The 12,879-nt window shown below is 50.4% G+C and overlaps 1 long non-coding RNA gene across 1 annotated transcript in view; it reads right to left on the bottom strand.

Annotated features, from left to right (window-relative positions):
• Positions 1-12,622, bottom strand: part of LOC141046781 (uncharacterized) — a 179,429-nt gene extending 166,807 nt beyond the window's left edge. Inside the window, exon 1 of the long non-coding RNA XR_012219660.1 lies at positions 12,398-12,622. This is a non-coding gene — a long non-coding RNA (uncharacterized lncRNA). The remainder of the gene's footprint in view (positions 1-12,397) is intronic.
• Positions 12,623-12,879: the final 257 nt, after the last annotated feature.

The raw sequence follows: 12,879 nt of genomic DNA, 5'->3' as shown, positions 1-12,879 counted from the left end.
AAAAGGGGGAAGGAGATTTTTGGTTGGCTGATGGTGTTCATTTAAACGCGGTGGGATCCGACATTTGGGCTCTGGGTCTGCAGGAAGGCATTGAGAGGGCCAAGGCATGGCGTTTTCGGGGGGTCTCGGGCCATTGAGGTGTTCAAGGGCCCTCGTTGTGGCGGTTCGAAAGGGGGGCGGCGGAGGAGTCCTTGGAGTCGTTTTGAAATTGGTTTTGGAGACTCATGGTATTGGGTATCCTACGTTCATAGTTATGGTGGTGGTGATCTGGTGAAAATTGGATGGGGAGTTTCCGTAAAGTGGGCGGATCCCCTAGTTGATTAGTGGACAATATACCTCGGTGTGGTGGTGCTCCCGAGCCTGTGGGGTAACGGCTGGGAGTAATATGTTAGTTTTGTCCACAACATTTTTTGGGTTTAATTCACCTAGATCTTTGTGGCTTCAAGGACTCCTCCTCAGTGTTCAAGTATTGTATTTATGGTGTTCATATTACATTATTTATTGTTGTTTGTTAATTTAATAAAAGGCTGCTGTGGCCATACAAATTCCAAAAGAAACTTTTTGTCTCTGGTGTTATTAAGCGGCGTATGGGGTTAAGTTATGGGGGGTGGCGTTGGTCTTCAGGATGGTCTTGTCTCCCACAAACGAGAACAACTTGACAATCCCAGCGTCATGCGTCTGCTCAAGCAAACTTTGACACACCTTAAGGAGAAGGCGTCTGCAGCCAATGTTGACGAGGAGGAAGAGGAGGAGGGAATCCTTGATGACATTCAGCCATTGTCTGCTCAGGGACCTCTCCTGGACGAGGTGGAAGAAGAAGAGGATGAGGAGGATGATGATTACTTAGGGGAGGAGGATGCATCTTGTGGGGCAAGTGAAAATGTTGGCGTGGCAAGGTCTGGTACAGGGTTTGTGCGTGACTGGAGGGATGTGGATTTGCCAGAAAGTGCTCCTCCAACCAGCACTCGCAGTGCATCATTGACACTGGCCCACATGTCAGATTATGCCTTGCAGATCCTAAAAAGGGACCCCCGCATTGCCAAAATGATGAACGATGACGACTACTGGTTGGCCAGCATCCTGGATCCACACTATAAAGGCAAATTACAAAACATCATGCCACACGAGAACCTTGACCTAATATTGGCTAATAAACAAGCAACTCTGGTAAACCGGTTGGTTGAGGCATTCCCAGCACACAGCAGCGGTGATGGTTCTCACACGAGCCGTATGGGCCGGGGGCAGCTTGGCAGAGGTGTTCGTGGTGCACACAGCAGAAGTGGTGTTGGAGACAGGGGTTTCATGACAATGTTGTGGACTGATTTTTCAAGTACCGCATCGATAGAAAGTGACAAGAGACAGCAGTTGTCAACTATGGTTACAAACTACTTTTCCTCCCATATCGATGTTCTCCCGCACAGGTCATTCCCCTTTGACTATTGGGCCGCTAAACTGGACACCTGGCCTGAATTGGCACAATATGCCTTACAGGAGCTCGCTTGCCCAGCTGCAAGTGTGCTATCGGAAAGAGTCTTCAGTGCAGCTGGATCAATCCTGACAGAAAAAAAGGACCCGTCTGTCAACCCAAAATGTGGATGATCTAACCTTCATTAAAATGAATCATGCATGGGTTTCCAAGGATTTTGTCCCACCTTCCCCTGATGACACATAGGGTGACAGAAAAATGGCTTGCTTTGGTCCTCCTCTTCCTGGGACTTGAACAATTACACCTTTTGCATCAGCTGAATGTCCAACATCAACATATGCCACTTTCTAAAACTTCATAACTGTGCTGCCTCCCCCCCCCCATGGCCGGGGTCACCACCTAGCGCACGAAACCGTGCAAGTGCCGTTGCCCTGGACAGGTGGGTAGGCCAACTCTTGGGCGCAGGCACTGGCACAGGGTCCCTCATAGTGCAATCGAGTGTCTCTGACGGTGGTGGTGCACGCCCGCCGTCAGACATACCACCGTACTATAAGGGGCCCAGTGCCAGTACCGACGCCCACGAGTGGGCCCTCCTTGCTTGGGCAGGGCCCCAGCATTTGCAATCTTTACCTCTCCCTGCTCCTCCGCTGTGTAGTCTGGGCTGTCAAATCCATACTGGGCCTGACACCGTCTGAGCCTGCCTCCTGATCAATAGACATATATTTTGAATGTGTACACTATGCTATCCATACATGTTATCCGGGGATACGGTACCCTTTCTCACCTTTGTGCAATCACGTGTAATCCATACTGGGCCTGACACCGTTTGAGCCTGCCTCCTGATCTATAGACATATATTTTGAATGTGTACACTATGCTATCCATACATGTTATCCGGGGATACGGTACCCTTTCTCACCTTTGTGCAATCACGTGTAATCCATACTGGGCCTGACACCGTTTGAGCCTGCCTCCTGATCTATAGACATATATTTTGAATGTGTACACTATGCTATCCATACATGTTATCCGGGGATACGGTACCCTTTCTCACCTTTGTGCAATCACGTGTAATCCATACTGGGCCTGGGAACGGCTGGCGAGCTGTTAAGCAAGCTACAGCACCTGTGGTTTGCACACGTAAGTTTTTCATTTTTTCAGGAATGACGGTTAGGCCTAATTCCGGAACTGCGGTTGACCTGCACTTACTGGGAAATCATTGTTCGCGGGTAATAATTGTAATCAGTGATCCCCATCACTAACGTTGTTCAGCGGGTTATCTGCACCTGTAAGCGACAAACGCTGGCCTTTTCAGTGTAGCGCACATGCAGCCACGGACATGTAAGGGCATGACACACCAGTTATTGGCCAATCTCACGTGCCAGAGCCTCGCGTGTCCCTCTAGTAAGCCGGACTCGGACTGCGGGGCATGACGGAGTCTCGTTCGTTAACGGAATTAAGCTTGCAATGTGTGCATCTTTTTTGTGGCTGGATGGTTGAGGTTGCCCATGTTGAGTCAAATTACGCCGTAGGCTCCACTCCTGGTGGTGCCCTTCTGGACATTCCTTTAAGGTTCAGCTTTGCAACCATACTGCCCACGTAAAACAAACACTTTGCCTTCATGAACGCTGTTTGGAGGGTCGTGACTCGTGGGAATAACGCCGCCCAATAAGTTAACCTGCTAGAGAGATCCTTCGTTGCTCCCAAGCATGACATCACACTCCCTAGGAGGAAGGTAATGCCACTGTGGAGACCGTACTCCTGGGGGTGACACAAGTGCACTGATGGCCAGCCACTGCTCGATGAATCTGCTGGTACATTGACCCAGACCACTACATTCCCCTCGCATGCTACACGGCCTGAATCTGACCCTGATGAAACTCAGGTTACCCTTCCCATATACAGTTCCATCTTACACGGTGACAAAGAGGAAGCTGCAGATGAAAGTGCAGGTTCGGCACACCCGCCGTCAGACACACCACCGTACTATCAGGGGCCCTGTGCCAGTGCCGTCGCCAACGAGTGGGCCCCCCTGCTTGCTCAGGATCACAGCACTTGCAAGGTTGAAATACTGTGCAGTGAGATGGAAGATGGGGACGACGAGGAGTCCAGACTAGTACAGGGATTCCCTAGCGAGGAGACTTATTTGATTGTAGTTTCCAAGAGAAAAAGGTCGCACTCTGCGGGATAATGATGAATGTTTATTGACACTGAATTACATGTCACGTCGGAGATGTGAAGGAGAGTGTGTCAAATGGCTGACTACGGCCATTTCACGCTACTCGGGACCCGTGGAAGCGCTCGAGTAGCGTGAAACGGCCGTAGTCAGCCATTTGACACACTCTCCTTCACATCTCCGACGTGACATGTAATTCAGTGTCAATAAACATTCATCATTATCCCGCAGAGTGCGACCTTTTTCTCTTGGAAACTACATTCGTCTTGCTACGAGGTCAAGCACCCGGGAGTCCTGGATGTGAGCTCTCCGCCTGCTGCCAGCCATGGACCTTAGCACGGTAACAGCGGTGCCGTCCGCTTTCTTGCATAGACTTATTTGATTGTTTTCAATGTTGGGACAGCAATTGTTGGGGAGCACTATACTCTGGAGAATGATAGATGGGGCCCACCATACACTGGAACATTCCAAAGGTGGACATCCGACACTGGAGCAGCATTTACAGGGCCCATTATACACTAGAGCATTAGATATGGGGCCCATTATGTTTGGAGCATTATTTGGGCCCATAAGACAGTGGAGCTTCATCAATGGGGACCAACATATACTGTAGCATTATGTGGAGCTCATCAGAACCGAACCGGAGACTGGACGACCCAGTGTTAATCCAGGTCCCTGGGGGTCACGTTCTCCGCGGAGTGGTCAATCTATACCGGCCCGGTGTTATGAGTGTGGAGAACCAGGCCACTTCGCCCGAGAGTGTCCGCGGCGTGGGAGATACCCACCCCGGCGGCCATTAAACTAAAGGGCTCCGGGCTGGGGGGACGCTGCTCGGAGCCGAAAACCACAACTAGGGGTGGTGGAAGTCCCGAAGATTTGGTAGCAAAGTGTCCGGTAGTTTGGGCAGAAGTAGAGGGCCGGGCTGTCCGGTGTCTGGTGGACACGGGGTCACAAGTAACCACTATGCCCGCAGCGTACTTTCAACGAAACTTTCCGGAGGCAGCAAGGCCTCAGTGGGGGCCCATGATTAGACTAGTAACTAACCAACTGCCGGTCCCGGTTGCCAGGGTAGTGTGGGTGCAGATGACGTTGTGCGGTAAACCCCTCGGCCGCAGAGGGGTGGTGCTGACTCAAGGAGAAGCTGATCAACAACACCCCGTCACCTTAGGCATGAATATTTTAAAAGAGTTTGGTAACCTGTTGCTTAATGATCCCACACAAAGGGCACTGAAGCAGTGGGGTTCTCGCACAGCCCAGGGACAGGTATTCCAGCAGCTGGTGCGAGGTGCGCGGGTGCATCGGGACTGCCAGGAGGGTGAGGCTCTGGGCAAGGTCATCGCGTCAGCGGCACCCCTGCTTGTGCTGCCTCCTGGACAGACAGTGGTGGCCCTGCCAATTCGGGCCCTGATACCTTTGGAGGGCGTAGAGGTGCAGGTGGAGCCGTGTCACTCAGAGCACTTACCTCCTGGCATACTGGTGGCCCGTTCCCTCGCTACGGTGCGAAAAGGAACTGTCCTGGTCCGCTGCGTTAACCTTGAAGGCCCGAGATACTATTCTGAAAGCACGGACTGTACTGGCCAAACTAGTAAAGCCTTTAGAAGAAGTGCTGCCCGCTCCTGTGGTTCAATTACGAGTACACCCCGAGGATCCTTGGGAGGTAACAATACGAACCTTACAGGCCCACGAAGTCTCGACACAAGAGAAGGGCCGAAATATTTTGGAGCAGATGCGGGCCGAGCTTTCTGGACTAACTGCGGCCCAACTTTCACAAGTAAAAGCATTGCTGGGACAGTACCATAAAGTATTTGCTAGCCATGAGGACGACTTTGGGTGTACCACCGCCATCACTCATGAGATCCCCACAGCAGGAGCGGCCCCTATTCGAGAACGATATCGACAGATCCCGCCACAACTCTATCAGGAGGTGAAAACTTTGCTGGCTCAGATGCTGCAAAAAGGGGTGATACGGGAAAGTCAAAGCCCTTGGGCGGCCCCCATCGTGTTGGTCCGGAAGAAAGATTGTACACTACGATTCTGTGTGGATTATCGTAAATTGAATGCTTGCACTATTAAAGACTCATACCCACTGCCCGCATAGAAGAATCACTGTCTGCATTGGGCAAAGCAACATATTTTTCGACCCTTGACTTGGCCAGTGGGTACTGGCAGGTGCCCATGTCAGAAGAGGACAGAGCTAAGACGGCGTTCATAATGCCCATGGGACTGTTTGAGTTTAATCGTATGCCATTCGGGCTGGCCAACGCCCCCGGGACCTTTCAGCGATTGATGGAGCGATGTTTAGGGGGATCTCAATTTTGAGGCCACGTTGATCTACCTGGACGACATCATTGTCTATGCCGCCTCCTTCGAGGACCACCTGAAGCAGTTGGGACAGGTACTCAGCCGGCTGCAAAAGTACGGGTTGAAGGTGAAGCCTCAGAAATGCCACCTATTTCGCTCTCAGATTGAGTATCTGGGTCATGTCGTTTCGGCAGAGGGTGTGAGACCATCCCGGGAGAAGGTTGCTGCTATCCAGGAATGGCCTACCCCCGAGACGGTGAAAGACGTGCGGGCTTTTCTGGGGTTAGCTGGATATTACCGTCGTTTCGTAAAGAATTTTGCATGTCGAGCTCGAGCCCTGCATGACCTGCTGAAGGGGGCTCCCGCTGGGGCCAATGGGCGAAAAATCCAGTGGCAACACCCTCAGGAAGAGGCCTTCCGAGATCTCAAGGCTGCACTCTCGGACGCCCCAGTGTTGGCTTATGCGGATTTCTCTCAACCGTTCATCCTGCACACTGACGGGAGTCTTCACGGGCTAGGGGCTGTGTTGTCACAGGTTCAGGATGGCCGGGAGAGGGTTATCTCTTATGGAAGCCGTTCACTCCATGACTCCGAGCGTAACCCTGACAATTACAGCTCTTTTAAGCTCGAGCTCCTCGCAGTGGTGTGGGCTATGACGGAGAGATTCGCAGAGTACCTAGCGGGCTCCGAGGTGGTAGTGCGAACTGACAACCCACTGGCTCATTTGGAAAACGCCAAGTTGGGGGCTTTGGAGCAGCGATGGGTGGCCCGAATGGCGAAGTACAATTACAAGATTATTTACAAAAGAGGGGCCGAGAATGTTCATGCAGATGCTCTCTCCAGGATTCGACATACAACTCCCGGACAGAATCGAGATGAAGAATTAGAAGGAGAGGAAATACCATTCGCTCTTACCGCTGCCGTGCTCAGCAATGTTGATGCATAAGTATCTTCTCCAGAGGCCCACAGGGGCATCCTGGAACAATCTCGGGATAAGTGGATACAACAGCAACAAGAAGATGAAGAAGTTGGACTTCTCCGGACATGGGTCGCCGCTGGTCAATTACCCACTGATACTCAACGACAAACTTTGACCCAAGACCTGTCGCTGATGCTGCGACAATGGGAGAGACTGATTATCCGAAAGGGACTACTGTACCGTAAAATCACTTCGCAAACAACCTCAACGACTGTTTGGCAGGTGGTTACACCCGGAGCTCAACTACACGAGCTGGCTCAAGAGGCTCACAAAAAAGGGGCCCACTTTGGAGTCAAAAAGACTTTGCAATGGTTACAACAGAAAGTTTATCACCCATGCTTGTCGGCTGTTGTGGAAGAAGTTTGCCGTACCTGCCGCTTATGTGAATTGGCCAAACCGCCTGCTCAGAGGGCCGCAACACAGACGATTGTGACTTCAGCACCCTTTGAGCTCCTGACGGTGGATTATCTGCACATTGGTCCCGCATTCCAGGGATACGAACACTGCCTCGTCATGGTGGATCATTTCACCAAGTTTGCTGTGGTCACCCCTATTCGAGACCAGACCGCGGAGTCAGCCGCCCCCGCAATTTGCAGAAACTTTATACAAGTGTACGGCTGTCCTCAACGTATACATTCCGACCAGGGAGCATGTTTTTTGGGGAAAGTTATGGAGGAACTACATCATCTTTATGGGATTGATAAATCCCGGACCACACCATATCACCCGCAAGGGAATGGGGCTTGTGAGCGATTTAATCGGACATTGATTCAAATGCTACGCACTCTGGAGAGTGACAAGAAAGCTCGTTGGCCTGAATATGTTTCTGAATTAGTATGGGTTTATAATAATCGGGTACATCGAGTTACGGGCTATACTCCTTATTTCCTGCTGTTCGGACGAGAGGGTAAAGGGATCACGGAGGTAGAGTTGGACCCCGAAGAGCCTCGGCCCTGGACCGGAGTGTCGTCTTGGGTCCGAAATAATCGCCACAGGCTGCAAACTCTTCACCGAATTGTACATATCAAACTTTAAGACTGGGAACACCCAGGGAAGAATACAACCTCCCCTCCCCATCTCCAAAGCGGGGACCGTGTGCTTGTACTAGATCAACGCCCCCAGAATAAACTGGAGTCACGTTGGGAAGAGTCCTTATCGGGTACTACGCCGTATCCATCCAGAAGGACCTGTGTACGAAATACGGCCCGAGCAGGATGAAACACTGCCCACACACATTGTGCATCGTAATATGTTACGCCCGTGTATTTCCACCGACCCGAGGCAACTGGAACCTGTCCCGAAGACATCCGAACCGGAGTCCATATGCTGGGACTCAGAAGACGAGGATTTCCCTCCAGTTCCCAAGGGCGCTCCACCCAATAATGAGCCAGTTGACACAATTAACCCACCAGCATCATGCAGCCCACCGACGTTCACCACCCCAGAAGATTCCACCCCAGTTGAACTTAGACGCTCCGAGCGGTCAACAGCCGGCAAACCCCCCCGAATGGTATGAACAAGATCAGTTCGTATGGCAACGAATATTAACACCTTTACAGGCCAATCTTTATAGACTAACTCCCTCGCCCGAGGACTGTCGAGCTTACAGGGTGGGGGAATGTGGGGAGGAGGACCCCCATATAGTGTTTGGGCCAGAACCAAGGGGACCGCCATCAGAGTTATTGAAGGAAGCACAACAGGGGGATTACAAAGGGAGACATGCGACTGAGGTTGTCAGGGCAACAGGGGGTGGGGCTAGGGTAAAAGGAGCAGGGGACGCGCTGAAGTGGCAGTTGGGGAAGGGAGGGAGTGAAGGCAAGACGCAGGGTGACTTGCAGGGGCACCGAGAGGAGCCTGCGAGGAGAAAGCGGGCGATTTACCGACAAGAGAGACGTGAGAGACTGTGCCCAGAGACTGCTCCCCGCTCCCGTTCTGAGAGAATTATCCCCGCTAACCCCCGCCTTGGAGAGAGAGGAACTATACCTCAGGTTGTGGCCGTGAGTACCGGTAACCAGGCCACAGAGACCTGGGCCCTTCCCCCCAGCCTTCCCCCATCACGCCGACCCGGCCATCATCGGCCTCAAGATACGCCACCTTGTCACAGGTGGGATAAAAGGCTCGCTACCCTGGCTTAGGAAGAGACTCCTTGGTAAAGGACGGCTATAGGCCTTCTGGGGAACTGCGTCATCACCGCGCGCCACCTCCATCACTTTCTTCAGGGCCTGTTGAGCCCCAACGGCATTGCTTTCTTCAGGGCCTATTGCGCCCCAGCGGCAGTGTTTTCTTCAGGGCCTGTTGCGCCCCAGCGGCAGCGTTTCCTTCAGGGCCTGTTGCGCCCCAGCGGCAGCGTTTCCTTCAGGGCCTGTTGCGCCCCAGCGGCAGCGTTTCCTTCAGGGCCTGTTGCGCCCCAGCGGCAGCGTTTCCTTCAGGGCCTGTTGCGCCCCAGCGGCAGCGTTTCCTTCAGGGCCTGTTGCGCCCCAGCGGCAGCGTTTCCTTCAGGGCCTGTTGCGCCCCAGCGGCAGCGTTTCCTTCAGGGCCTGTTGCGCCCCAGCGGCAGCGTTTCCTTCAGGGCCTGTTGCGCCCCAGCGGCAGCGTTTCCTTCAGGGCCTGTTGCGCCCCAACGGTATTATTTTCCTCAGGGCCTGTTGCCCCACCGACATCACTTTCCTCAGGACAGCCGCCTCAGCGACCTCAACGCGGCCACGCTACCGAAACCAGCAGTCCCTGGAAGGCTAAGTGATACTATACTTGGTTAAGATTGTTGAGTCCCTGCGCGGACTGTTTGTGTTGTACTTAATTCTTGTTCTGTTCAGCCAAGCCCATCGGCTGAAGTATATAAAAGTGATTTCGAAAACCACCATTCGTCTAGTGTCTCGTCACTGCATCCTGCGAACCTGCTCAACCCTACAGAGATACAAACTACCACCAACAAGATTGCAGTGAAAGTGTGCTCTGATGCGAGCATATCCAATAAATGTGGCTTACCTTAAAGTCACCATCAGACGCTCTGCGGGTGAAACAGAGAAGCGGCAATAGGTGTCCGATTTTCTTATGAGGTGTGCAATGTGCTCCACCAAGTAATCAAAATTCTCCATTTTCATCCGAACATATCCAAAAAATTTCTCCGGGTTTCGTCTAAGGTCCATGCAGAGTGTAGAATAGACCCCACGCGTCATTCTCTTGGCTGTGATGGGGTGGATCCACAAACGTCGTCTACGATGCCTGATGCGCTGCTGTCTCGCTCTCTCCTTCTCCAGAACAATCACCCTCAAACGATTCGCCTCCGCTGTAAAATCCACGAAATTCTTCAAAATATTTCAAATCACAACATCCATCTCCGCCAGTCACTTGCTCTTCTCTCCAACCTGCACTTTCTCCTCTACAACCTGTCAAAGAAGGGCTGTAGGAACACGGTATATATATAGTTTTCCAGTAGCCAATCCCGTTCGGAAGGCCACAAGGGGCCTTTTTAAAAACCGGATCTGGCGTAATCTGTTGAAAAACGGATGAACCGGATGAGACGGATCCGGTTTTGGCTGTCATGCCCAAGACGGATCCAGCAGAAAACCGGATCTGTCACGACGCCGGAACGTGCCTGACGGCGAAAACCTGATGTGTGAAAGTAGCCTAAGCCCCCGATGTCCATGTCTGTGACCGCTCCTGGCACATAGTGCCGGGTGTCAGCTGTCAGAATCAGCTGATAGCCGCCGGCGATCACCAGCGCACCCCCCTGATCGCGATGACGTAATGATCCGTCACTGGTCAAATAGGCCCAGGGCACATGGACGGATTGTTACGCCCATTGTCAGAAAGGGTTAAAGAAAAAATAATTGTGTTTGCATCGCTATATTCTGAGAGCCTTAGGCTGTGTGCCCACGTTGCGTTTTTGTAAGCGTTTCTGCAGCGTTTGTGCTAGATCAGACACTGCAGAAACGCTTGCAAGATGCTTCCAATTAATTTGCATGCATTTTTGGCCTTTTGTGCCAATGCATGCGTTTTTAACCGCTCAGGAATCGCTTAGCGGCTAAAAACGCAGCATGCTCATTAATTTCCGCATAGCTGAGCGTTTTTAGCCTTCCCCAATGTTCCCAGAAAACGCGTGTCAAAAAACGTGTCAAAAACGAGCGGCCTTTTAACAAAAACCGCGCAAGAATCGCACAGAAAAAGACGCGCGTTTTCTGGGAAAGGGGATGCGATTCCTGAGCATTTTAAAACGATAGCCTTATCCTTTTTATTTCTCCATTAACTAATCTGTATGGCAGCTTGTTTTTTGCGGGACAAGATGTGTTCAGCTAAACCATTTTTACTTACATTTAAATTTCTGATTGCATTTATTTCACTTTCTGTTTGACGGTATGATGAAAAAATCATTGCTTTTTCCAGATTTTTTTTTTTTAAGAGAGTGTGAGATTTTGTCACGGGGGCATTGATCAGGAGGGATAAGGAACCCCATCCCTCTCTTAGCCTTCTAATTTTGGTAATCGCTATTGAATGTCGCATTTAATGGGTTAAACAACCAGGAACAGTGCATTCACTGCCCCTGGCTGTGATAGCCAGAGCTCGGGTATCACTTAAGCTGAGCTCAGGCAGCAATCATGGGGGCACAGTTTATGTGCTAGCAGGAACAGACATGACGTAACGGTGCGTCAATTTACATTGACCAATTCCCAATCATGATGTACAGTTACATCATATGGCGTGAATGGGTTAATATTTTCAAGACTTAATGTAAAGTAGTCTCTTTCTCTAATTTTGTAATGATCTGGTTGTGTTGTAAGTGTTAATTCGAGGAGTGCAAATTACAGCACCAAATTGTCTCTTCAGAAAGGAGGACTAGAACTTTAGCGCACCTTTTGGAAATAGTAATCCTAAAAACATGACTTATTATCCTAAAGCAAAAGCAAATTTCAATTTGCAGACATGTGTTTTCAAAGTGTTGTTCCTTGTCAGTGCAAAACATGGGATCTGATTTGGCTGTACAATGTAAAATGTTAAGCCTTAGACCCAAATTATAGTTGCTGCATCCAAATGTCTACTGGGACATCATCAAGAAAACATTGCCATCTAGTGGTACAGCAAGTGTTTACATGCCCAATAGTCTGCAATGTGTAATGGAACAGATAATATATAAATAAATGATAGATGGAAACATTGCAACAATGCAGAATATTTATCCTTCAATATTTCCAGCCTTGTTTTGGCACTCTCCTCTTTTATCATACTGGTTGGTGTGAAATGCTTCTTAATGTACCAAATGCAATTATATATTAAGATATAAAAGCACACACACAATAAACTTGCACATTTTGAAGTTGTTAAAACACTAATACAATTACAAAAAATACAACAAATGATCAATCAGCAGAAACATACACACAAAATTTGTAAAAGTAAGTCTGCATACTCATGCAATATATATATATATATATTGTTGTGCAGTGTACAGTGATGAGGCAGTGACCCAGGAAATTTCCAAAACAATAGTCTCTTTAAAGCTCAACTCACAGCAATACACAGAACACGATATCCTCCAGATTGCAGGTGGGAAATATATCCTCCAGATTGCAGCTGATAAGCACGCCAGTCCACCTCCGAGACCGGTTACCGTGAGCGACTGCACCACCGTGTATGCAGTGGGTGCAAGGCCTTTCATCTTCCTTGGCTGTTTGGCTCCGCTTGCCTATGTTGCCTCAGGTGGAGCTCTGCAGAGCCTTCTGCTCTGCACTAATGCAAACACCAAATTGACACTGACCCTGACTGACACACCCAAACCCTTTACTGCAGGGTTTTTAACTGGAATCTGTGGCCATGGGCCACATGTAAAACCCAGGTCGGGGGAGGAAAGGGACTGTCCCAATGCCATCCTGTAGTCCAGGGTTTCCCAACTCCAGTCCTCAAGGCACACCAACAGATCATGTTTTCAGGATTTCCTTAGTATTGCTCAGGTGATAATTGCTTCACCTGTGCAATACAAAGGAAATCCTGAAAACATGATCT

This window comes from Dendrobates tinctorius, unplaced genomic scaffold, assembly GCF_039654945.1.
Source record: "Dendrobates tinctorius isolate UK_male_01 unplaced genomic scaffold, ASM3965494v1 ptg000120l, whole genome shotgun sequence".
Taxonomy (NCBI): Eukaryota; Metazoa; Chordata; class Amphibia; order Anura; family Dendrobatidae; genus Dendrobates; species Dendrobates tinctorius.
Note: the sequence above shows the minus strand (reverse complement) of the source record. Positions and strands in the feature narration are given on the sequence as shown.